This window comes from Equus przewalskii, chromosome 1, assembly GCF_037783145.1.
Source record: "Equus przewalskii isolate Varuska chromosome 1, EquPr2, whole genome shotgun sequence".
NCBI lineage: Eukaryota > Metazoa > Chordata > Mammalia > Perissodactyla > Equidae > Equus > Equus przewalskii.
This window is the reverse complement of record NC_091831.1, coordinates 142,851,978-142,875,315: the sequence shown is the minus strand read 5'-3', so window position 1 is coordinate 142,875,315 and position 23,338 is coordinate 142,851,978. Positions and strand designations below refer to the sequence as shown.

Sequence of the window (23,338 nt, the reverse complement as noted above, 5' to 3'; positions counted from 1 at the left end):
ACTCTTATCAAAGTACTATTTACCAAACATTTGCTTTTCCATTTCCATGCCTTCCTCACCTTTGAAGCCCCAACCCGCCCCCCACCCCCAACATCCTTCTTTGTCTTTAGCTGAAGATTGTATTTAAGATGAGAGCCTCTGCCATTTTGGAGAGTTGCTCAGTTTTCCTGGGTCTCTCCCATGTATACATGTTATAAAGCTTTGTTTCATTTTCTCCTTTATTCTGTCTCACGTGAATTTAATTTGTAGCCTGGCCAGAAGGACCTAGAGTGGGAAGAGGAAATGTTCTTCCTCCCCAATATTAACAACCATGCCAATCTTCCTGTTGTGTATGTGGGACACTGCCACAGCATTGCTTAATGAGCATTGTATATGTCTGCACCCTGGATCCAAACCCACAAACCCTGGGCCACCAAAGCAGAGCACACAGATTTAACCACTATGCCACCAGGCCAACCCCTTGATCACACGATAAGGTGGTCGCATTAGATTTGGCCTGATTATTTATATAGGTACAACAAGAATGATAATTTACCATGTAGACCTTAAATTTGCCTTGCTGGAAATTTTTATAAGGAATTTCAGATTGAACTTTTAAAAGTCTCTTAAGGATAGTAGGCCAAGGTAAGAATTTGCCACCTGACTTCATCTATAATACCAGTAAATTTGGGTGAGTTCCTTTTTTTCTCAGGGTCTCTGCCATATCCTAAGGTTCCTGAGCCTGCCGGGACATGGCCTTCCTTACTCCCTCTGTGAGGCTGAGAACCATCTAAGTCTATTCTCACTTATACCACTGTTTGTTCCCTAGTTTGTGGAAGCACCATTTGCTGAGTCTTCTAGGGAATTCTAAGACCATATGTGTCCTTGGTTATACCCTTCATTTCCAATTTTAATGCCTCCAGAGTGAGCTAACCCCTCTGAAGTGGGAACCCTTTTTTGTCCTGCCTTAAAAAAGTAGGCGCATAGAAGTCTCTGATACTTACAGTGCCCAAGCCTGTTACCCAGACAGCAACAGCTGCACTATTCCACCATAATGTTATTTCTAATAGGGATTTCCTGGGTTTGGGTGCTTATAATTCATGTTGAGAGGACCTGAGAAAGGATAGGTATCAATAATCTGTGCTGTCCGCATTGAATAAAAGCGTTCAAAAGTACTAATAGTTCTTTAGCAAAAATCTTTCCTTAATGAATAGTTAGCCTTGAGAATAGTGGTAAATCAAGATAGGTAATTTCTGGGGCTGGCCCCGTGGCCGAGTGGTTAAGTTCGCGCGCTCCGCTGCAGGCGGCCCAGTGTTTCGTCAGTTCGAATCCTGGGCGCGGACATGGCACTGCTCATCAGACCACGCTGAGGCAGCGTCCCACATGCCACAACTAGAAGAACCCACAACGAAGAATACACAACTATGTACTGGGGGGCTCTGGGGAGAAAAAGGAAAAAATAAAATCTTTAAAAAAAAAAAAAAAAAGATAGGTAATTTCTGTTTGTTCATTCTGTAGACTTTAGCCAGAATTCTGTCCTGAGCCAGAAAATATATTACTCCCCACATCAAAAAATAATTCTGTTATACCTCCAAAGCACTTGGCAACCTTTTATATGTCATTCAGGTGTAATTTAGTGAATGTTATTTTTTCTAACTGCCTTTGCTATCATGATGTATTAAGAAAGAAAGCTAATTGAATAGCAAAAATCTTTGAGTGAAATAGCTCTTTTAGTCATCTCTGGTTTACCATATCATGGCAGTATTTCATTAAATTCTCATAGAGTGCAACTGATTATTTAAAATGTAATAATTGACTGTCAGTGGAAAAGAAGTGATATGCATGGTGGGGGCAAGGGGGAGCTTCTGTCAGTGGCTATTCCTGCTGTTTTTCTCACAGTCAGAGCATCTCTTTGGTATAGGAGGGAGGGAGGCTGAAATGTACTCACCCCTTTGTAGTGCTGGTGTATGGTCCTAAAGGCTTCAGAGAAACCTAGTGCATGCTGAGCAGCCACAAAGCCCCCATTATTGCTGTGTGGGCAACTCCGTTTGCATCTCATTGAAAATGTTGTCTTGCACATCAACATAAGCAATTAAAAAATAAAAGAGGGAAAACATCCGCCTGCTTGTTTAAGATGCTCAGCAAAAGAAGGGAAGCTTGAGATTTGAGAGAAAAGAGGAGGGTTGGAGTATCTAACTTCCATCCTCACCCCCTGCGGAAACTTGCCTGTGCAGCTACTTTTTAAAAAGCCTTTAAAAGAAGAGGAAGGGGAAGCTCTGAAAGGAGCTTTCATGTCTGCCAAAATGTAGGTTCATTAACCGGTATATAAAGAAATGAAATTTTGGTTCACTTGCTGTCATATTAATTTCAAAATAAATTGAATACAATGTATTTAATTTCTCAGGATGTGCCTCTGGGGCATGAGCTCTATTTATGAACTCAATAAATACATAATACCAAATCTGGGTTGATAGAGAAGTAGAAACATAAAGCTAAGAAAAATTGAGAAAGAATCAGAGAATTACAAAGGGAGGATAGGGTGTGTGAAAAGAAAACGGGATGAGAAATTAGGGAATAGGCCTTCTATGAAGATTCCAGAAGCTGTCGGTCAATGGGAGGAATGGAAAATATCGGAGAAGTCAACTTCATTCCCTGCCTCATCTCTTCCACCTCTGCCTCCCCAGCTCTGCACAAGCAAGTTCCCTGCTCTTCCATCCCCTCAGGGGTTTCTCACCTCCCTTCTCTCCAGCATTCACTTCAGTCAGGAAGTTCAAAGATGCTCCAGTCTCCCAGCAGGTGGATTTGTCTACAGAGATGGAGAACCACTCATTAACTGAACTGTATCTAACTTCTAACAAAAGGGCAGCTCTCCAAACAGGCCTGTGGATGCCTTTACCCCCCAGCACTGAAGCTGCAATTAAGATCTATTGAGAAGGGGGCTGTGGTTTGCAAAGCACGAGTGAGAAATGAAGCAGGCTCCATATGCTAAATTCAGTCGACTAACTATAGGCAAAGTAAGCAAAGAAAACATTAATAGAATCCATTGACATCCAACCTCAGAAACTATGGCAGTGGTTGTCCAGTAAGAAGAAATAACACTAACAAATTGTGCGTTGTAGTAACAGGGTGTCACATTTGGCTTAAAGCTTGCCTGCTTTTCTGTGACCAAAAGATGCAATAGCATTGAAAAGTGTACTTATAATCATATCACAAAGATAGAATATATGTATGCTGACGGAGAAAGTGAGAAGAATGAAATTAACATTATTATTAACAGTAGTAGTACATATCATTTGTCATTTAAATTTTTACAACACTCCTATGATGTAGATATTTTTACCCCCATTTCACAAACAAGGAAATTAAAGCACGTAGAGGTTTTCCCAGTTATAGAACTGGTGAACAGCTGGATCGTGGTTTATTTCAACTTTGTTTCACACTAGAACCTATCCTTTCTCCTCTACAACAGTATACTGCCTGCCAGGGAAGAGTTACATGCATCCTCGTTACTATAAATTACATATAATAACATGCTTAATATCCTGTTCTGCCAACACAAAGAATGCCTGTGTGCACATGCATGTATGTGTTGTCCCTGAAAATAGTACATTGGCTAATTTTGACGTGACAATTATTGTTAGGAACATTATCAACTTCCCAGAAAATCTTGTCACTACCCACCCCTACTCCCACCCGCCAAGAGTAACAACTATACTGATGTCTAGTAGTATAGATGCTCTTCACCTGTTTTTGAACTTTATATAAATAGTTATACACGATGTACTCTTTTGTGAATGGCTTCTTAACGTTATGTTTGTGAGATTTATCCTTCTTTTAACAATAGAATACTATATAGCAATGAGACTAAATATTCACAGTATCCTACTGTGTTTTCCTACAATTTCTTTATCCACCCCACTGTTGATGAGCAGTTTGGTAGTTTCAGATTCTGGCTATAATGAGTACTGCTGCTACAGACACTCCAGTAACTATCTTGGTAAATGTATGGACCCCTTTCTGTAGGATGTATACCTAGGACTGGGATGGTCATAAAACATGCATATATTCAGTTATGTAGTACTTTTCAATGTTTCGTGAGCTGTGGAGACTACCTTATTTCAATGTTACTCAAGGAAATTTGTCAGAAAGGAAAGGCACTAACATGTTTTGAGAGTCTGTTATGTGCCAGACACTCTGCTGGATGTTTTCCTGGAAACTTTCAAGGTAGGTTATGCTGTGGACCCTTGTCTATATCTTTCCTATTCCATTGTTCCCCAAAAGAGTTCCAAGGTTCAAACCATGTCTTTTCTCATTTCCTGGTGTACTCTTATTAGTACTGTTGGGCAGCAGACTATGCCTTTTGTGTGATCTCGTTCCCAAACCCTCTCTTCGAGCTGTTTCTCTGGCCACTCTGCTCCCTCTTCCCTGCTGTAGCAGCCTTTTTCAAATCCTCACTGTCCTACCCTATCGTTTACTCACCATCATTCTCTGATATTGAGTAGAATAGGATCTAGAATTTCTAGACTCCAGGGGGACTTTTAGTCCTGGCTTCTTGGAAGGCAAACTGCTAGAAAAGCCTCCACAGGAGGTTCCTGTTTCTCACTTGAGGACCAGCAGTACCCATATTCCACCCCATCCCAATCTTTCTTTGTCCTAAATTCCTAAGCCCTCTAAACCCCAAGTGGCAGGACTTGGAGTGTGGTTGTTTGGCAGACACACTGAGCAAAATCAGTAGGAAGAAGAGTGTGTGTGCGTTTTTACTCAAGCACATGCCCTGTCCTGAATCACTAAATTTAAACACCCGTGGAGGCTGGGACATCACAAGAGTCAGCTGTTTGGCATTGTGGACTGTAGTCAAAGACTGGCTAATGGATTGAATCGTTCTCTGACTTTCAGTCAGAGGCTTTGGTGTTTCCTTATAGCTAACATCTGTCTTCCCTCACTCAGTCTCTGCTACTATTCTTCCCAGACTCTCATTTTCTTCGCCTACAAATCCCTTACTTTGATGACTTTCACATCCTCCTGGAAGAGGCCAGAGTTGCACTTGGGTTTAGTTGACCCAAGAGGAGAGCCAAGCCTCATCAGTAGTGCGTGGGCTGAGGCTCTGGTTGTTGCTTATGTTTTCCGACGATGTTAGGAGAAGTGTCCAGCTGGAGAAAATTTGGGGCTAGACCAGAAATACAGCAAGCAAACCAGTTTAACATTTCCCATATGTATGAGCCTGTCTCAACCCTGTGTTTAATCATGTCCAGCCCACCCACCCACCCTGCCACAGCTGGCACATACAAACCCTTCGCAGACAGCATCTGCCCAGGACCCCCTCATCAGACAGGGCCCTGGTCAGCTGCTGCTGCTCTTGCACTTGCCTCTCTGGGACTGGAAGTCTGAGTCCATAGCCCACCTATGGCTTCCTTTTCTGTTATTATCCCTACCCACTGCTCTAATTTGGGTTCTACTGCAGAGCCTTGATCCTAGGAAGCCCACAAGCCTAGCTATTGCTACCGAAACCACCACTGATCCCCACAATGTGTCCACTTCAAGGATGTTAGGCAGTAGTCCTCCTTCTTTAATACAAAAACAAGAGGCATCCATTAAGCAGAGCCTAGAGCATCATAGATATGAAGGGGTTTGAGCATGTGCCAGAAGATGTACTTGAACCTATTGTTTATATAGTGAAATTTAAATGCTTTTTATCATTAACATATTACTTTTAAAAGATAATTTAAAAAGTTTATATAGAGTATAGTAGAAAGAATACTGGCTTATGTTGAGTCTACAGTTCTGGTCTTATGTCTGCCGCCGGCACCCAGTTTCTTAACCACTCACAAAAGTTTATTATGATGGGTGATTCCTTAGGTCCTTTCTAGGTGTGTCTCAGCAGACAAAACTGACTATGCTTCAAGATCTGGGTTCTCCTGTGAATTCTAGATTCTACTGTAAATTTTGTGAATTCTTTTCTCAGTTGCCCTAGAATTAGAAAAGAATAAGATCAGTTTTCTGAGATAATTACAAAGACTGTGTCCTAGTGAATGTATTCCTGAGTTATGCAAAGTTCTCACTCAGAGGCACTGGCTGCCGTGACCTTCTATTGTCAGTTTTTGCATTATTTTCCGTATCTGTTTTTTAACCCAATTTCTTGTATTTTCCAGCAGAAATAGGACACGGTTTCTTAAAGTGGAACAACAATGATTTCCTTTATCATTCTGTGCTTTAGAACTTTGCTTCAGGTACTTTTAAATGAGCAGTCCCGAAATCTCGAAATTAAACTGCCAGTTATTAGAGGTGATATTTCATGCCTCACATGGCGCACACCTCCTTTTCATATTGCGTTTATGATAGACAGTTCTTGGCATGAATAATAGAATGGCCCTGAATGAATTCACGTCAGCTCTGCCTCAGGGAGAAACACAAGGTGAGCTCGATGACTCCTAGTGTGATCCTTTGCCTGTTGACATTACTTTTAAACTTTTCTTCCTTAGGCTGCAGCCATGTGTATTAAATAAATGATAAACACCATTTCTCTCACAAGGCCGGCTCACCATTTGAGCTACGAAGAATGCTTTGCAGGTAGTTGAGAGGTTAATATCACTGAATTATTTATTTATTCTGTATAGTTTAAACATCCCTATTTTCTGCCTTCTTTTTTTTAACCTTTCTAGTGACTGATTCAGAGTGGAGGAAATATATAATCTCCAGCAAGGACAGATTACAAAGATGGCCTCTGTCTTTGGTGGAAGAAAAAGAACAGGGTAACAAATCTTGTTTCATACTTTATTGGAGAGGAGTTCACGTTCTTTTTGCTTCCTACAAGACAACAGTTGGGAGGATATAGATATTTTAAAAAGAAAAAAGGAAAGAGAAGGCAGCAGGATATCCTACCACAAGAGCAGACCCCGAAACTGTGCACATCTCCTGAAACTTATACTGCATATTACCAGCGCACCCTCCCCCACAGAATTATTTATATTATTATTATTCCGATGAAAGGTGGATAAACTCAAGGAGGGCATTCTTGAAGAGTAAGTAAGAGGAAAAGAATTTCTAAAAGCATCACTCATCCTGAGGAATGAAATAGCCAGCAGCCGTTCCTGCACGCCTTATCACTCTTTAAGAAGTCCTTCAAGCATCTCTAAATTTGCAAATGGGAAAATCGTTGCCCAGGTTCCTGCCTTTCTTTTCGGTCTGGTTTCTATCCTATCTTTATGCTTCAAGTTACCTTTTCCTCTTAACTACCTCTTTAACTTTTACTAACATTTTGTAGCACATTGGATGACCATTTTCAGAAAGCAGCAGAGTTTTTATGATCACTTTTATGAGTGATAATGAGCAAAGAACAACCAACGTGGGCTTATTCACAGCTGAATCATTCCATCTTGGCTCCAAATGTCAGCTCTGTGCCTCACTCAAGATGTACATCCCTAGAAGGACTCGTCTGAACTTTAGAACTCCGGGTTGGACCAGTCTAGCCTTCATGGTTCTTTATCTCCTCAGTCCCTAAATTCATTTGTTTGACCTGCAGAGAATATGGGAACCTAGGTTCTGAGTGGGCTTTTCCAGTCTACACACATTCTGGAGCCCCATCCCCTGAGTGAACTTTTCCAGCACACGGAGGTTCTGAGGGCTATACATGAACAACGTGAATTGGTCTAGGAAGTAGTTGGCAAAGTTTTGCTCTGAAGGAGAAGAAATCTTGAAAATAGTTTAAAAGGTTGATGCTAAATCTTTAGCTGTCAGAGTTCTAGCTCATACTAGTAGCCTAGGTTCTTTTCACTCCAGCTGATTATACCTGTTTCTTTACCTGCCTCTGTTTGCTCCTCTGTTCTAGGAGCTGGATCTGAGAGCAGAGTGGAAACAAGGCAAATAGAAGTCAAGGTGATGGCCTTCATTGTTATACCCCAAGTACTTAAACTCACATCGTTTGACAAATTGGCTTCTCTTCCTTGCTTGCAAGTTCATTAGTGACACCACCATTCTCTGAGATTATCCAGTCGCAAAACACCAGAGGTGCTTTTGACAGTTTCCACTGATTTGTCATCCACCCTATTCTTTTCATTAAGAAAAAGTCTCATATCTGTCCATTCCTCTTAATTATGACTGTGAAAATTCCATTCTTGTCATGGCTTTATGCTTGAAATATAGCCACAAGTCTCAAACTAGCTAACATACATCCAGTTTTTCTCCCTTAATCCAGTGCCATATGGTAGAAGGGAAAGTGAATCAGCAGAAGTTCTAACCTGGGCAGTCACCGTAGGGGCTTCATAGTCTATTTTACTTACTCCTCACAATCTCTCTTTAAGGCAGGTATTGATAACTTGATTTTACCAATGTTCAAATGAAGACCTAGAAAGTTTAAGAAAATTAGTTCAGTATTACAGAGTTAGAAAGTAGTGGAGCTATGGGGCTAGCCCAGCAACATGGTGGTTAAGTTCGTGTGCTTCTCATCAGCGGCCCAGGGTTCACGGGGTCGGATCCTAGGTGCAGACCTACACACTGCTCATCAAGCCATGCTCTGGCAGTGTCCCACATTCAAAATAGAGGAAGGTTGGCACAGATGCTAACTTAGCAACAATCTTCCTCAAGCAAAAAAGAGGAAGACTGGCAACAGATGTTAGCTCAGGGCCAGTCTTCTTCACCAAAAACAAACAAACAAACGAAAACAAAAGAAAGTAGTGGAGCTAGGATTGAAACCAATGTCTGGTTCACCCCAGAATCCTCAGAATTTCTATTCTAGCCTGCTGTCTTTCAATAAATACTTAACTGAATGGATAAGTAAGAAAGTGAGTGAATGAATGTGTGAATTCACGCATGAATATGTGAATGAGAGGAGAAGTAAGCAAAATACTTGTGATATAATTTTATGACCTTTTGCAAGTGGAAGACGGTAGCCTGTTAAGAGCTATTACGTAGTAGCTGCTGTCACCACGGCTGTGAATATTCAGTCTTCAAGTTGTCCTTCCATCTGTATACTCCTCAGTCCATGTTCTTCCTAGGATGGCACAGTGCAACTTAATCAGCTAGTATTGAGAGAATTCTGATCGGGAGCGTACTAATGCTGCTTTCAATTAGTTTCCTCTAGAGTTAATCCCATTTACTTTTCCTGTTTGGGCGACCAGCTGTTTGAGGTTGCTGGGCAACCAAGAGTTGAAGGCAGGGAGTTTGGAGAGAGATGGAGACCCAGAAGCTTCAACCAAGGTGAATATTAAATGAGAATCAAATGTCAGAGAGGATTTATTTTAGGGCACGAACAGATCATTCCAAAGTGAACATTAAAAAGGTGAGCTAAATTCAGTTGAGAACATTTGTTTTTCAGTATTTGCTTTCTTAGCATAATCTAATTTTTCTTCTGAAGCAGTGTAGCAACAAAGAGCTGAGGGGATTAGATTTTGAGTGAAAGGAAAAAAGCTTGGCTTCAGGGAAAGCAAGAGTGGTTGTGAAATGGCAGCTCTCCTCTGGGGTGACTGTGTTGTTTCTACAGAAGTGGATTAAACAGCTGAGTGTGTTCAATCCTGCAGAAACTTCAGAAGCGCAAAGCAGGAGGCTGGATCTTGTAGGAAATACTAATATCGTATAGATGCAAATAAATAAGTAAAATCTGGTGGGGGTGCTACTCAGGGCACTGTGTACAGATATCAAAGATAAGAGAGGACGTAGAATGCAGACATTCACACCCTAGCCTCGTACATTCCAGACACCTGTCCCTCCCCATGTCAGTCTTGGAAGTGTCGATGGTGGCAGGCTGATCCTTAGAAGGTGGGCCATACTGCTGTAGCTTCATCGGGGAAGGAATGAAATGGTTGCCTGGGCGAGACAGACTCCTCTCAGATACATTGGCTGCATGTAAAAGGGAAGAACAGTGCAATAATCTAAAAGTCAAGAAAAATCTCCTGGTGATCTCGGGTAAGAGATGTCTTTCTCTTCAAGCCTCTGTAATATGTCTGCAACATACTGCCTATTTGACAGAGGTATTTTTCATCTAGGAAATACAAGGGTACATTCACTTCTCTGGTTGAGGCCTATACATAATAGAAATTGCAGGAATCGCTGCAAAGATTTCAAGTAAAGCTAAAATTCCAAAGCCCACTGGGGTCATTATGTCACTTTTGGCATGTCAAACACTAACCCAGATTTGAAAACAATGTGACATTCTTTTTTCTGAAAATAAAATGAGAATGTTTCACTTAAATTCCAGTCCCATATTCTCAGAGGGCAGTTTCTTTCATCAGTTCCATGGGAATTTTACTGAAATGAAAGAGGGAGAGAGAGATTGAGAAACTGGGACATTGAGAATTATCCACTTCTATGTAAATAGAAGAATAACGTTGTTGACATATAATCAGCTATGTGTCTTTTAATTAGGTAACAATAGTTAAAACATTTTAAAATCTAAAGTTAAATTAAATAAATATAAATTATTTATATGTATGTATGTCACGGGAGGCAATTTACATTTAGAAAATACAAATATATTATATACCATAATACAGATTTAATTGTATATACATATATATATTAAAATTTAGAGTGAATATTCATCCTACCGTGCTAGTGTCAATTCACTTATTTGAACAGGTAACTGAGACATCAAGATAAGGCAATAAAAATGACCACAGCTTCATGAATTAATACTTTCCATTAGTCTTCTTCTCTCCAATACATGTAACCAGTATGTGGGACCAGAAAAACAAAAACGCACACACTCACACAGGTACACAGAGTAAGTAAAACATCTGTTACATGAGGTAGTGTGTTGTAAGAAATTTTTAGCCAAATGAACAGAGGTGTGTTATTCAGGACCTTCGGTAAAGATGTGGAAATAAGCATCTTATTTAGAAGCATTTATGTGATGACATCTCTTGTACTGAATTTCTCCGTTTTGATGTACATCCCAGCTAGCCCAGGTGTCCCACTGGGTTTCACATCTTCACTCAGAGCCTTGGAGAAGGGCCACAGCACAACATTCTTCATGTTAAAAAGTAGGTCTAACCACACAATCGTTCAGCATCAAAATATTTCTTTGGTTGGTGCCACTTTAAAAAGAGGTACTTCCTAAAACTTTAGACCAAAACACATCACAAGTCATAGAATCATTGGGTGCTGGAGCACTGATTCATTATCTCCCTATGTCCTTGTAAACATGCCATGCTTAGACGTCATGACATTATGAGTGATTTTTAATACATAGTTTAGTGCCTCTCCGAGCACAAAAGTGGTCAGTTGCCTTTGGTAGTTACAAGCTTAAGCAGTTTTGCCGCCTAGGTAGTGTTTACATCCGAGGTTGGGAAAAGAAATTTGGAAGGAACTGACTTCTAGAACTGAGACATTTACTGCGCCCAATGCTTTCCCCATTTTCACAGTTTAGAATAAAACCACCAGAGGAATGGATCCTTGAGAAGCTAAACAAGGGAAATTTTGCCAGGTGTGACTGCAGGTGGTGACCTGTAGCATTTTCTGAAGCCGCAGATCCTTGAATTTACTTAATGATGATTCCCTGTTGACTCAAAAGAAACAGAAGGGCAGTATGGTTCCCAGCAACTAGCACAGGTTTTCTTTGGTCCCTTTGGTACTCAGATCCAAACTTTATCCTTGGTCCTGGTCCCATTCGGGACCAGGAGGCTGAAGGAATCTCATAGTCTTTTTATATCTTATGGAAGTATCTTATGGTAGATATATTGCTGTTTGCAATTATTTATTCTCCAGTTTCCTGTAAAAGCATTATGCATTCCTACCTTTATTGACTTTGAGGTTGGACAAATTACTTGCCTAAGCCAATGGAATGTGAGTGGATGTGGTCCACACTACTTTTCTGCAGAAGATTTTAGAGGCGTCATAAGTATTTGCCACCACTTTTGCTCTTTCCCTCTGCATGTTTCAGATTTGGGTTGCTTGTTCAGTTCTGGAATGAGAAAGCAGGTAGAGTAGAGCCATAGTTAACCAGTGTCCAACTTGTAACACGAACGAGAAATAAACCCATATTTTAGTAAGCTTCTGAGAGGTGGAGGTCGTTTGTTAGCAAAGCAAAGCTGACTGATACAGATGTCTACCTTAAAGTATCTGCCCTTTAACTCTTCTCTAAAATAGCCAGAGAGCACATGCAGCTCTGACATAATCCACATTAAAGTATTTTTTGCTCATAAGCTATTGCTTTTATCCCTAAAATTGCATCAATCACTTAAAACTATTGCTTGTGATCACAAGCCTTCTGGTTACAATAATGTAAATAAATTAATGAATTGGAATAAAAGATTTAAGTGATTGAATACTTGCTTTCAGTGAAGCACTATAGATACGAAACAAGCAAGACAAAGTGTCTGTCCTCGTGGAGAGGAGGGCCAGTGACTATATAATAACACAGTGGGATAATTCTTAAAGTAGACGCACTTCTAGGATACTGACAGCCCGTTCGTTCACTCAACAGTGTATCCCTGTGTCTTAATAATCCTTCCTTATTCTCCATCTACTGTTTCAAGCTCTGCCAATACAAGGGCAGAATTATGTATAAGGTGCCCCATAGACTTCTCCAGCTCTTGACTATCCTCTCCTCTCAACTCCTCTTTCTCTCACTTACCACTTCTAATCCTTTAAAAAATTTTGTTCATGCAAATAGCCAGAATCTGGTCACCTGTCACCACCTCCACTGCTACCACTCTGGTTCAAGCAGACAACATCTCTTACTTAAATATTTTAGGAGCCTCCTAACTGATGTCTCAGCCTCTGGTCTTCCCTGTCCTTCCCTGCCCCCAACCAACTAATTTCCACAGAGTGGCTAGTGGGGGATTTTCAAACCTGGGTTAGATCCTGCTACTCCTACTTTCAGAACCTTCCACTGGCTCCCCATTTCAATCAAAAGAAAGCCAAGTCCTCTCAGTTGCTTACCAGGCCGTCTGTGTCTCCCCATCCCCACCACTGCCTCTTCCCTGTGGCTTCTACCACACTTTCCCTTGCCCCACCTGCTTCATCCGTGCTCAACTCTGCTGCTCTAGCATACACCAGGCAGTCTCCCACCTCAGCGACTTCTCAGTTCTGTTCCTTCTTCGTAGCATGTTCTTCCCTCACATACCTGAATGACATGCTCTCTCTCTTCCTTCAGGTCTCTGCTCAAAGGTTAGCTATTCGCTGTTGTCTTTGCTGACCAACCAAGTCTGCACTGTAGAGACTAGACTTTTAAATACATACAAAAGGAACATTCTACCAGGAGATTTTTTTTTCCTTTTTTTTTTTTTTTTTTTTTTGCTAAAAGGGTGATAGTGAAGAACAACAGTTTGGCTAAAAAACAAAAACACAAAAACCAAAGCCCAGTGTCATTGTCCTTGAGGATGCCTGGCTTAGGTTGAGTTTCCATTCTTCCTAAACAAAAGGTGTGCATGAAGAATGGGGGAAGTAAAGCACCTTCCAGGGGAGGCTCTCCAACTTGGATGTTTAATGGCAGGTGAATTAATGGGAGAAAAAGCTCCAAATGCAAGATGGAAACTGTTTGAAGGGCCATGGGAATTTGAATGACCCTGTTTGGAGTTCCTGAGTGCCACAAGGACAGAAGGATCTGCTTCTTCGTCTACGATTGCAGAGCGCACATCGCCTTTGTGTTCACATGCTGCAGCCGGAGGAGAGATCTGAGCCGATGCCCGTGGGTCTTAAGTCGATTCTCTGAAGCCTGATTATCTTCCCCACACCCCTCACTCACGTGATTCCAAAATCCATTGCTGTGAAATGGAGACTGCGGATGGAGGCTTAGAGCTCCAGCACAGGACTCTCACCCACACATGGACCTACGATAGGACTGAAAACCTGGCTGGAGATTTATTAAGCTTCTGTGTCCCTTCCCTCTCCTCCCCTCCTCCCTGACTGCCTTTATTTGCAGCATTCCTCTCAGTTTTCTTCTTATGAGATTTCTAGGGAATAGGGATCACTTCCTTTCAAGCTGATGTCACCTTTACTCCCCAATCCTTCTCCACTCTGACCTACATGCCACTCTGTTGTCCCACCAATATTTAGAACTCTTTAGTTTTCTCTCTACCCCGTCTGCCACTCACAGGTTTGACCTTATTTTAGAAAGTTATGTTTACCATTATCATTTTTGGATAATATCACAACACTATAATAGGCTTCTTGCTGTGTTTGACTTTGTCTATCTAGATCTGTCCTTTGCAATACTCTTTCTCTCTCCATCTCTGTCTCTCTTTCTCTCTCAAGTCAAAACAAAGTGTGCAACAGTAAGCACACTGCTGGCCCCTGCTCTCCTGTAAAATCAAGTTACTATGCTCCGCCTGTTGATATCTCTGTGAAAAAAACCTTGTGTGTATGCGCACATCATACAGAGTTTCTACTCTTTATTTCTCAGGAAATCTCTTTTCTCCGATGCAGCAAGAACACATTAAATAAATAAATAATTCATGTTATTTTTAGGAAAGAGAAAAACAAATAAGTATGTGATTGGAAGATGCACCATTTCACTCCTTGAAACGCTGATTGAACATTGAACATTGATTGAAAGGCCACTATGAACATTGATTAAAAGGCCACTGTGTTCAGGGAACTGTGACGGAAAATAAAGGAGTGTACAAAAGATGTGGTACCTTCATTTTGAGAGGTTTACAGTGTGGTGCGGGAAGAAAAATCCTGTAAAAGTGAGTGGCAGTGTGTTTGGTTGATACCTACCGGCTATATAAAATTGCTTTTGGACATGTTTCATGATTCCTCATAAAACAAAGACTTAATAAGTTTACTTGGCAGCTGATGGGCAAAGTTAAAAAAAAATCAAATGAGCTTTTTGTTTTCCTTTAAGCAGTTTTCGGCAATGCTTTCTTTTTTATTTTAAGCAGATGAGTTTTTAAAACAATGATTGCATTTAAGACCTTCAAGAAGGCTTGTAAACCATGGATTTGATGAACTGTGTCCTGAGATCCCAACCGTGAGCTAGCTTGGTGCACACATTACAGGGCCTGGAAGGTCTGTCATTTCCACGCACACAGACAGACAAACAGGATAAAGGCAAACAGCAGCCTTGCACCATTTGAGTAGCGAACCACAGCACGTATTGTGTAGCTCCACGAAGATTGGGGTGTTAAGCCAGGGTCTGGGTCCTGTGTTGAGTAGGCAGTGAAGAGTGACCTGACTTAGATGGAGAAAATATTTATCATCAGTTTTGATAGCTTTTTCGTTGAAACCCCATTTCCGGAGTGGATGGGTATGCCAATTTAAATATTTGCTATTCATTTCATGTTGCTTGGCCGTCTTTGTTTCCTTTGCACTGGGACTCATTTGCCTGGCCATGCAGCCCGTCTCCCAAGAGTGCTCTTGATGAGATATTTTTTTTCTATCAGGAAATTGATTTCCTTGCATCTCTTTCTGAGATTACTGAATCCAATCTTGGAGCAGAATAACTCAATTCTTGGAAAAACATCTAATTTGGGAGGCTGGTGGTTGATTTTTTGTTCCAGCCACAGCATCAAAGCTGTGTGTGAGCCTGCCAGTAACAGGGGCAGAGACGGTGTCTCCTGGCCGGCCAGGTCCTTCCCCGTCATGAACCAACCAGCCCCCTCCAGCAATGCCCCTCCTCCCATGGGGCTCTGAGCTCCCTCTTTCCACCCCAGGAAGCATCCTGCTCAGATGTAGCTTTTCACTGTCTTTCTGTAGTTCTAAATCTTAACTTAGCTGTCTTGGTCTTATTTCCTACACATCCTGGCGATCTCGTACTGTGCTATCTACTCACACAATTGTGTGTTTTTGCCTTTTTTGTCAACACGCCTTAAGTTCACCATTCTTCCCTGGTGATGAGAGGTGGCTAAGTGGTCTAACCTTTGGATTAATAAACTTCGGACTCCTGGGTCTGAGATGGACACATCGGTTGCACTCTGTATCTTTCCAAAAGAGATGCACAAGCAGTTTCATTATGTGTAAGGGCCTTTGCCATGATGCCTTTGAGAGGGGCGGCATGTATATTTATATCTTACCTTGATATTTTATTAATGACCAACAGTTTTGTTAGTCTACAATGGCAATGGGGAGTTGGAAATCAGTCTGTGTGTCTGGGTCTAGTTTGCTTAAGTCTTAAAATCAGAACTGGGTGAATGCAGCACATGGATAGAGTTATTATAAACCATTTTTGTAGGAATGCCCAATTTTCTGTAATTAAAATGCCCAGTGTATTCAAGTCATTGGATTTTGCCTGTGACCATTGTGCTGTTTCTCTCTATGTAAAGAAGTGTGTTCAATTAAGTCTTGCATAACGTGCACTTTGTCAGTCCAAAAAATTATTTTTTTCCAGTTGCTTGTGGTGTCGCTGGTATTTATTCTGCAATGTCAGCAGTGCTTGTGGGCCAAACGCAGAGTGAAGACTACAGTTGAAGCAACATTTTTTTTTCTTAGCATTCCAACATTCTTAAGAATTGCCTGAAAGGAAATGTTGGAACTGTGTTCTGAAGTACTTTTGAGAGCCCTGTACTACTGAGAAGTTAAGAACCTTATAGTCACGAGGGGGATAACAAGGACTGTGGGAATCTCTCTCCCTCTCTCTACTTTGTGACAATGCTGGTTCGTTTAAAGCTCTTTCTCAAAACTAAAAAATAAAATTAAAAATGTTACAAAAAGAGTTTCTATGTTGTTTCTCATTTTCTGGCTTCTTGAGGTAGGAAGAGGACATCTCTTGTTATAAATAATGAGATGATTCTGTCTTGCACAGAAAAAACCCAAAACAACCCAGTGCGCTCTTTTGGCAAAATGCCTCTGGGTCTCTTCCTGCAGGATTTTTACCTCTGTACTTTGCAGAGACCTTCATTTTTTTCCACTTCTAGCTAAAAGGCTAGATATAAGGTGGAAGGCATCTATTGCTTAAATTTTTATTCTTTTCTGCTCAGCTATTGCCTTCAATTGACAGAGACAGAGACAGGAAGCAGCAATCTCAATATTTGAGAATGTTTATGTCTCTTATTCCCTGCCCAGAGTGGAGCAAAATCTGAAACATTTAATTCTCTTGTGCAATATTTCCTTTGTCTTTGCTGCTGTCCGTTTTGAAAGGAATCATTAAGACACTTTCAGCCTTTGCCTAGCCCTAGGCTGTAACTAGCGCAGGGGAGCCAAGAGAAGCAGGAAGACAGCAGGGCTGGAAAGAGGGGCACTGCACCTGAGTCGCAGTCTCTCACACACCCACTAGCTCAAAGGCCTGTGTTCTCCGCAGGAGTTTCTGTCAACTACACGACAGAGGCAAATAAATGCAATTATTTATCTTATAAGGAGGGTTTTAAAAAATTCTTTGTTATATTTTGCATGTGTGAGAGTACGAAGTGAGATCATGCATGAGAAATTATTTTTGAAAATCATAGGGTAGATAAATGTAAATTGTTGACCTTATTTTCCCAACTTTCATGGGAGCTAAGATTCCACAGTTGGAAGAATGAAGATCTCCTCCTTCCTCTACTCTGCCTTTTGTCTTTCTATTATAGGCACAGATTGGTACTTTTCAAGACCTAATATCACTATGAATTTACAGATCCAAATTCCTGAAAGAGTTATTGGTGGATCTTTGGTCGAGTAAGCAAGACCTATTCATCCGAACAACCACCATTGCACAAATGAGGAGAGCTCCTATGGCAGAGAGGTGGAGATCTTTAAACAATGATTAAGGAATTGTGTTCAAAAACAGGTACAGAATGCCTGTATGGGCTGTACAATTATAATGTTGAAAAGTCAAATGTTAGAGTTAAACACGGAGTTAAAATGGGGTGCAAATCTTATCTGAGTTAAATTAAAAATTTGGTTTGATATCTACTTGGCCCCACAGTTAAAAGCCATTTAGTTGGGGGCCAAGACAAATACCAGAAGATACTGTTTCTCCTGATATTAGCTAAGAGATTTTTCTTGGCCTTTCAGACACCTGTCACAAATCTGTTCCATTTTTAGCACCACCCCTGGAAGATTCTCCTGTTTTATATATATACACACATATATATACATATATATATATGTGTGTATATATATGGATATATAGGGGCTGAATATTGCCTCCATATTGCCCTCCTGCTGGTCTGCAGAGCTGGAATTTGGTGGCATTTTCTCAGGCTGGTATCACTAAACCACTCTTGACCCTGAAGAGCCCAGGTGTCAGTTTGCTGATTTAATCAAGTGTTTATGCTAAAGTGTTAGAGGTAGAAGTCCGTATTTCAAGTTTCTGGTTTAATTAAAGTCTTTTGTTTCAAATTCAACCCCTTCTTGCACTTTCCCACCCCACCCTGTTTTCCTTTCCCGGTTGTTTATGTGCAGAAGACTTGCTATCCGATATGGGAGGCCTCAAAGCTGCAGACCAGAACAACCTAATGATGGCTTTTGGAGAGATGGAGAAGTGATGTATGAGTGTGTGTATTCGTGTGTATACAGCAATTAGCCTAACTTCTCCAGGGTATGACTGCCTCTAGAAATAGCAGGTATTACCATATTGCCCCCTTTTCAATAGGTGTTTGCTTTATGACATATGAAAAATAGATAATCTTTAGTGTAGCATGCTGAAAATTAAAGTCGCAAAAACCCATGTGTATGCAACTGAGCCTGTCCAGATACCCAGTTGACATTTATACATTCATTGAAGTCTGTGTAGGTGAAACAGAAAATAAGGCAAGAGGGAATGTTAACTGAAAAACAATTTATGTGCCTGAATGTATTTTATAACAATGTAAAAGTAAAGAACCAGATAGTATACTGTTTTAACAGAGGATTCCTTTAGAAAGGCAGAATATAATATGGTGAGTGTTTTATCGAGATATGAGACTTGTAATGGAAAAATACTCTTTGCTTTAATGGATGAGCAAACCCTGCCATAAATATTCACACAATTGGTCACCAACTATAATTTAGGACTGCGTTTGAGGAGCATTTTCCATATGAATATGCTTTAACACCTGCATCCCTTTAAAGCTCACTGTTCAGTAAAGGGAATTGGTAGACATGTGGCTGAGCAGAAAAGGAGAGAAGTAAATGGAATTCTAAAAATCATCTTTACATTTTTGTCTGTAAAAAGGAAAATAAAATGACTGTAATTATAAGACAGCCCTCTCCTCCCTCCAAAACAGTTCTCAAGCTCATTTTGAGAGTTTCTTCCCACTTTTCAAAATGAGTCATCAGGGAAGAGGTATTTCCCCTGTTCAAGGGCGCACCAACCCCAGCCAGAGTCTCCACTGCAAGGCACTTTGGTGAACAGGTTATCATTAGTGATGCGCAGTGCAACACAGAATCAGGTTCTTTCAAGAGGAGTAAGTAACATTTAAAAATATGTGTTTGTCTCGGAAATATTTAGGCCCTAAAGGTACAAGACATTTTTATGATTTCAATTGCTTCATAAAGCAGACATTTCACCTACATATATTTATTAGTTCTCAGTTTTGTTTCTTGCACAAGATTCCAGAAACTCTCTTTTAAACAACTGTCATCAGGGGCCTTAGCTCTAATCGATGATTCTCTCGCCTTTTTATAGAACTCATTACTTTTTTCCCTCCCACTCTGGTCTGTGTGATCCCAAACCTATCCAAGAAAATTGTTTATAAAGAGATCATGAGAATAATTATAAAACATCATGCTGTTTTGCAAAAAAATGGGAAAGTCTTGAAAGAAGCATTCATTTATTCTTTCGTTAAATACTTAATCTGTGCCTATTCTGTTCCAGGCACTGGCCTGGGTGCTGTGAATATAGCAGTGTTAGAGGTTCCTTCTCACGAGGAACTTTGTTATTAGTAAATAAATAAACAAACAAATTCACAAAATGAGGACCCATTGTGGTAAAAGCTCTAAAGGTAATAAAAATACTGATGAGGTATTGAATTACTAGCGGTATTAGCTAAGGGTTTCTTTTTTAGGGTGATCAGGGAAACCCATCTGAGAAGGTGACATTTGAGATTAGCACAAGTAGCCAGGAGGGGGCAATGGGGAAGAGAGTCCTGCACAGAGAGGAAAGCAAACGCAGTGAGGTAGGAAAGAGGTTGGCGAGTTGGAAGAACAGAAGGTAAACCACCGGAGGTAATGGAAGGAGGGATAGAGGAGTCCTAGATGAGTTTGGAGATGTAAGGAAGGGCCAGAGCATGCTGGTCCTCATAGCCTGTGGTAGGGAGTTTGAATTTTATTCTAAAGTGTAATGGTTTTTGTAGGCAAAGTGACATGATCTGATTTATGCTCTAACAGGATGGCTTCCAAAGGATGCAGTTAATGAGTAAGGGAATATCACTAAGTAAGAAATAGGAATAGGTGATGAGAAAGGCTCCCAGGAGACTGGTCCAAGAACCATGAGGGTGAGGGGCAGAGCTTGCACTGGGAAGAAGACTGTGCATTGACTGCCATCACATAACTCTGTGGAGCTGGCATGAAGGTTGGTGACCAACTTGGAAATTTCAAAGCTTACCTTAATATAGACAAAAAGTTTTTTGTTTTTTCTTCTCACTGGGAACACATACCTTTATTCTAAACATCAACAAATGGGAAGTGAAAAATGCCAAAGACATTTAGGACAGCTTGCTACGTGAGCTGCCTACAGGAAACAACTGTTTGATATGGAATAAGATGGGATATGGAGCTCCAAGCAGGGTGACTTTATGACTGAATTGTATCTCCTGGATAGAACACTGGCCCGAGCCTTTCATAGAAGTCATTGTGTTCATTGTGTTCTTATTTGCCCAGTGGTGAAATGGCCCATTATGTCAGCATAATGCTCTATCCACTCTCTTTTCACATTCGCCCTCCAGCAGGCTGAAGGGTAGATGGGAGTTTTGGCTTAAGCCAGTGTTTGGGGCCTCAGTCCCACATCCCTTTTTCCACACAAGGGCCTTCCTGACCCAGGTATGTGCCCAACTTTCTCCACCACTGTGCTATGGCCCTGCCCCTGACTTTGTGCCAATAGGTGAAGAGGGTAATGATCATAATAAATTGTTAGTAATAACAATAACTTACATTACTTGCATATTTACTGTGTTTTAGACATGGTGCTGCTTTACCTACATTATCTTAATTTTTAGAGCATCCCTCAAGGCGTCTTTAAATTTGTAAGGTGTAAATTATTCCCATTTTAACGTTACAACTGAGTATCAGGAACACTGTGACTTGCCTGAGGCCTTGGTGGACCAGTGGAATAAGTAAGGAAGCCAAGAAGTCCAGAGAAGAGACAGGGATGTGCTGGGAAGGTGCAGAGGGAAGATTGAGGTGGGATGTGTCAAGGTGATTGCTTGCTGGGTGAGTACCAGGCGAATGTGTGGGCCAGTCTAGCCACGTTGACACTGAGCACATAAATGAGTCATGTGGTCCTAAACCAACCAGACACACCATTGCCTTCCAATTAATTGTTTTATTTCCCTGTTAGGTCCACCTGAAATAACCAGTTTTGGACAAAACCCGGTCTGCTTGGAATAACTTCAGTGACTTAGGAACCTCAGGTCCACTTAACATGCTAAATCTCCCTCACACCACATAGCTTTTGAAGACTGTTTTTACCCAAATGAAAGCACAAATGGTGTGCATTCAAATTTTCGTTCGGTGTAATTTTGGATTCCTTTGGGGTATTTACCTTTGGCAGAGAAAGTAAAGCTGATCTGCATGGCCAATAAACCACAGTTGTTTCAGTCTGAACGGCAAGAGGCCTTTCAGTTAAAGAAAGATGAAAATAATAAGTAAATTCAGCTTATATGGAGCTACTCCAAAATATGGACTGGTAAGGAAATAATTAATGAGTCTGACATAAATCAAAATGTTTATATCATTATTCTTGATGACAAACTACTCTCAATGGAATCTATTAAATGCACTTGAGAAACCTACATCCTCCCAAAAGCTATTTCTCCCTTAGAAGCTACCATCTCCTAGAAGCCATCTTGCAAAATGACAAGATTCTGTATATACTTGATGAAAAATTGCAGGCACATATGTGTGAGCACTAGAAACAATACACAGTTAGCATGGAGAATTATCGTAGACATTTCCATTAGTTCTCTATTGAAGAAATCCTTAACAATTGTATAGAGGAGCCAGTCTCCACAGCTAATGACTGTTGGGCGTACACATTAACAGATTAGCATAAATTTATCATTGACGTAGCTGTTAGTTGGGTCTTGGGGAGCCACAGAAGATTTGGAGATTCTGATAAATCTGAGGAAACTTGGGAAATAGTGGGATCATCAGGGCTCGGGGAGCAAACGCGTTCCTCCTGGTCTGTGCCGTCCGTCGCTTGGTTGCAGGGCTTGTCTGCTCCTCATGCTGAGCACTTTCTCTAGCAAGCATTTTTAATGTCTGCTTTTCCAGTCTTTAGGGCATTTCATTCTTGGCTGATTGCTCTTGTATTGTCTGTAGTGCCAGGTGAAGCTGGGCCACTTGAAAAATCATGAAAAAGGGAAATTGAGAGTTTTGTCTATTTTAGGTGGGTGTCAAAGAATGCCATCAAATTAAAACATTTATTGAGTGCCTGTTATGTGTACTGCACAGTATTGAGTCCTGGGGGTGGGTGGAGGAGGCCTGGTGGTGACCAGAGGGCAAAAGAACCTTTCTCAAACATAGTCTCTGCCACTGAATCACACACAGGTTATATCCTACAATTCTTTTTTTTCTACTTACGCAGTTAGGTGTTTTTTAATAGAACAGACATTTTTGATGTTTTAGATGATTTTCTTTGAGGCTTTCATTCTGGCGTCTGTAGGTTTTACTTTGTTAATCAGTGATTGAGGAATGTTTGCGAACGTGGAAATTGCGGATCCATTTTTCAGAGAGGTTCAGGACCATGTTTACTTGCCTTCCTCCTGATCACTCACTAACTTTTCCTTCTGCCGCCCATCTGCCTTCTGTCCAGTTTCCAAAGGCTAGTTAGGCCAACGCAGCTGTTGTGCGTAATGTCGCCACCAAGCCCAGTCCATCGTGCTGCCTCTTCAATGCAGTGTTGTCCCTGGCCACTCTTGCCAGTACTCTAAACCACCCGCAGAGGGCTACTACATTTTATCTCCTCCAGTCTTTTGATCCACAAAAAAAGAATGTTTGATATTAAACTCTGAAAATGGCATGGCTCCTCACCGGCTCCTTCCCGCGTTAGATATATCTCTAGGTACTGAGGACAAGCAGCATAGACTCAAAGTGTGGGAGAAGGAGGTGCTGTAGAAAGAGAAATGAATTGGCAGGCAGATCAAACAGGGTTCTAGTCTTGTCTTAGGGCAACCACTTCCTTTCCAGGCCTCCATTTCCATCTCTCGTCTTAGGTGATTGGACTCAGTGATCTCAAAGGCATAAATGGAACATTCAACATCTCTGTGATTCATGTCGACAAATGTCAGAGAGAGGTAAGCCAGTGTAAGCAGAGAAAGCTAGATCTCTGTCGACTCCAGTGTTAACATGTGTCCAAGGGGAGCAGAGACTC

The 23,338-nt window shown here is 41.0% G+C and overlaps 1 protein-coding gene across 15 annotated transcripts in view; it reads left to right on the top strand.

Moving 5' to 3' along the window:
* Positions 1-23,338, top strand: part of SEMA6D (semaphorin 6D) — a 570,904-nt gene that overhangs the window by 79,024 nt on the left and 468,542 nt on the right. The gene's annotated exons all lie outside the window — the stretch shown is intronic.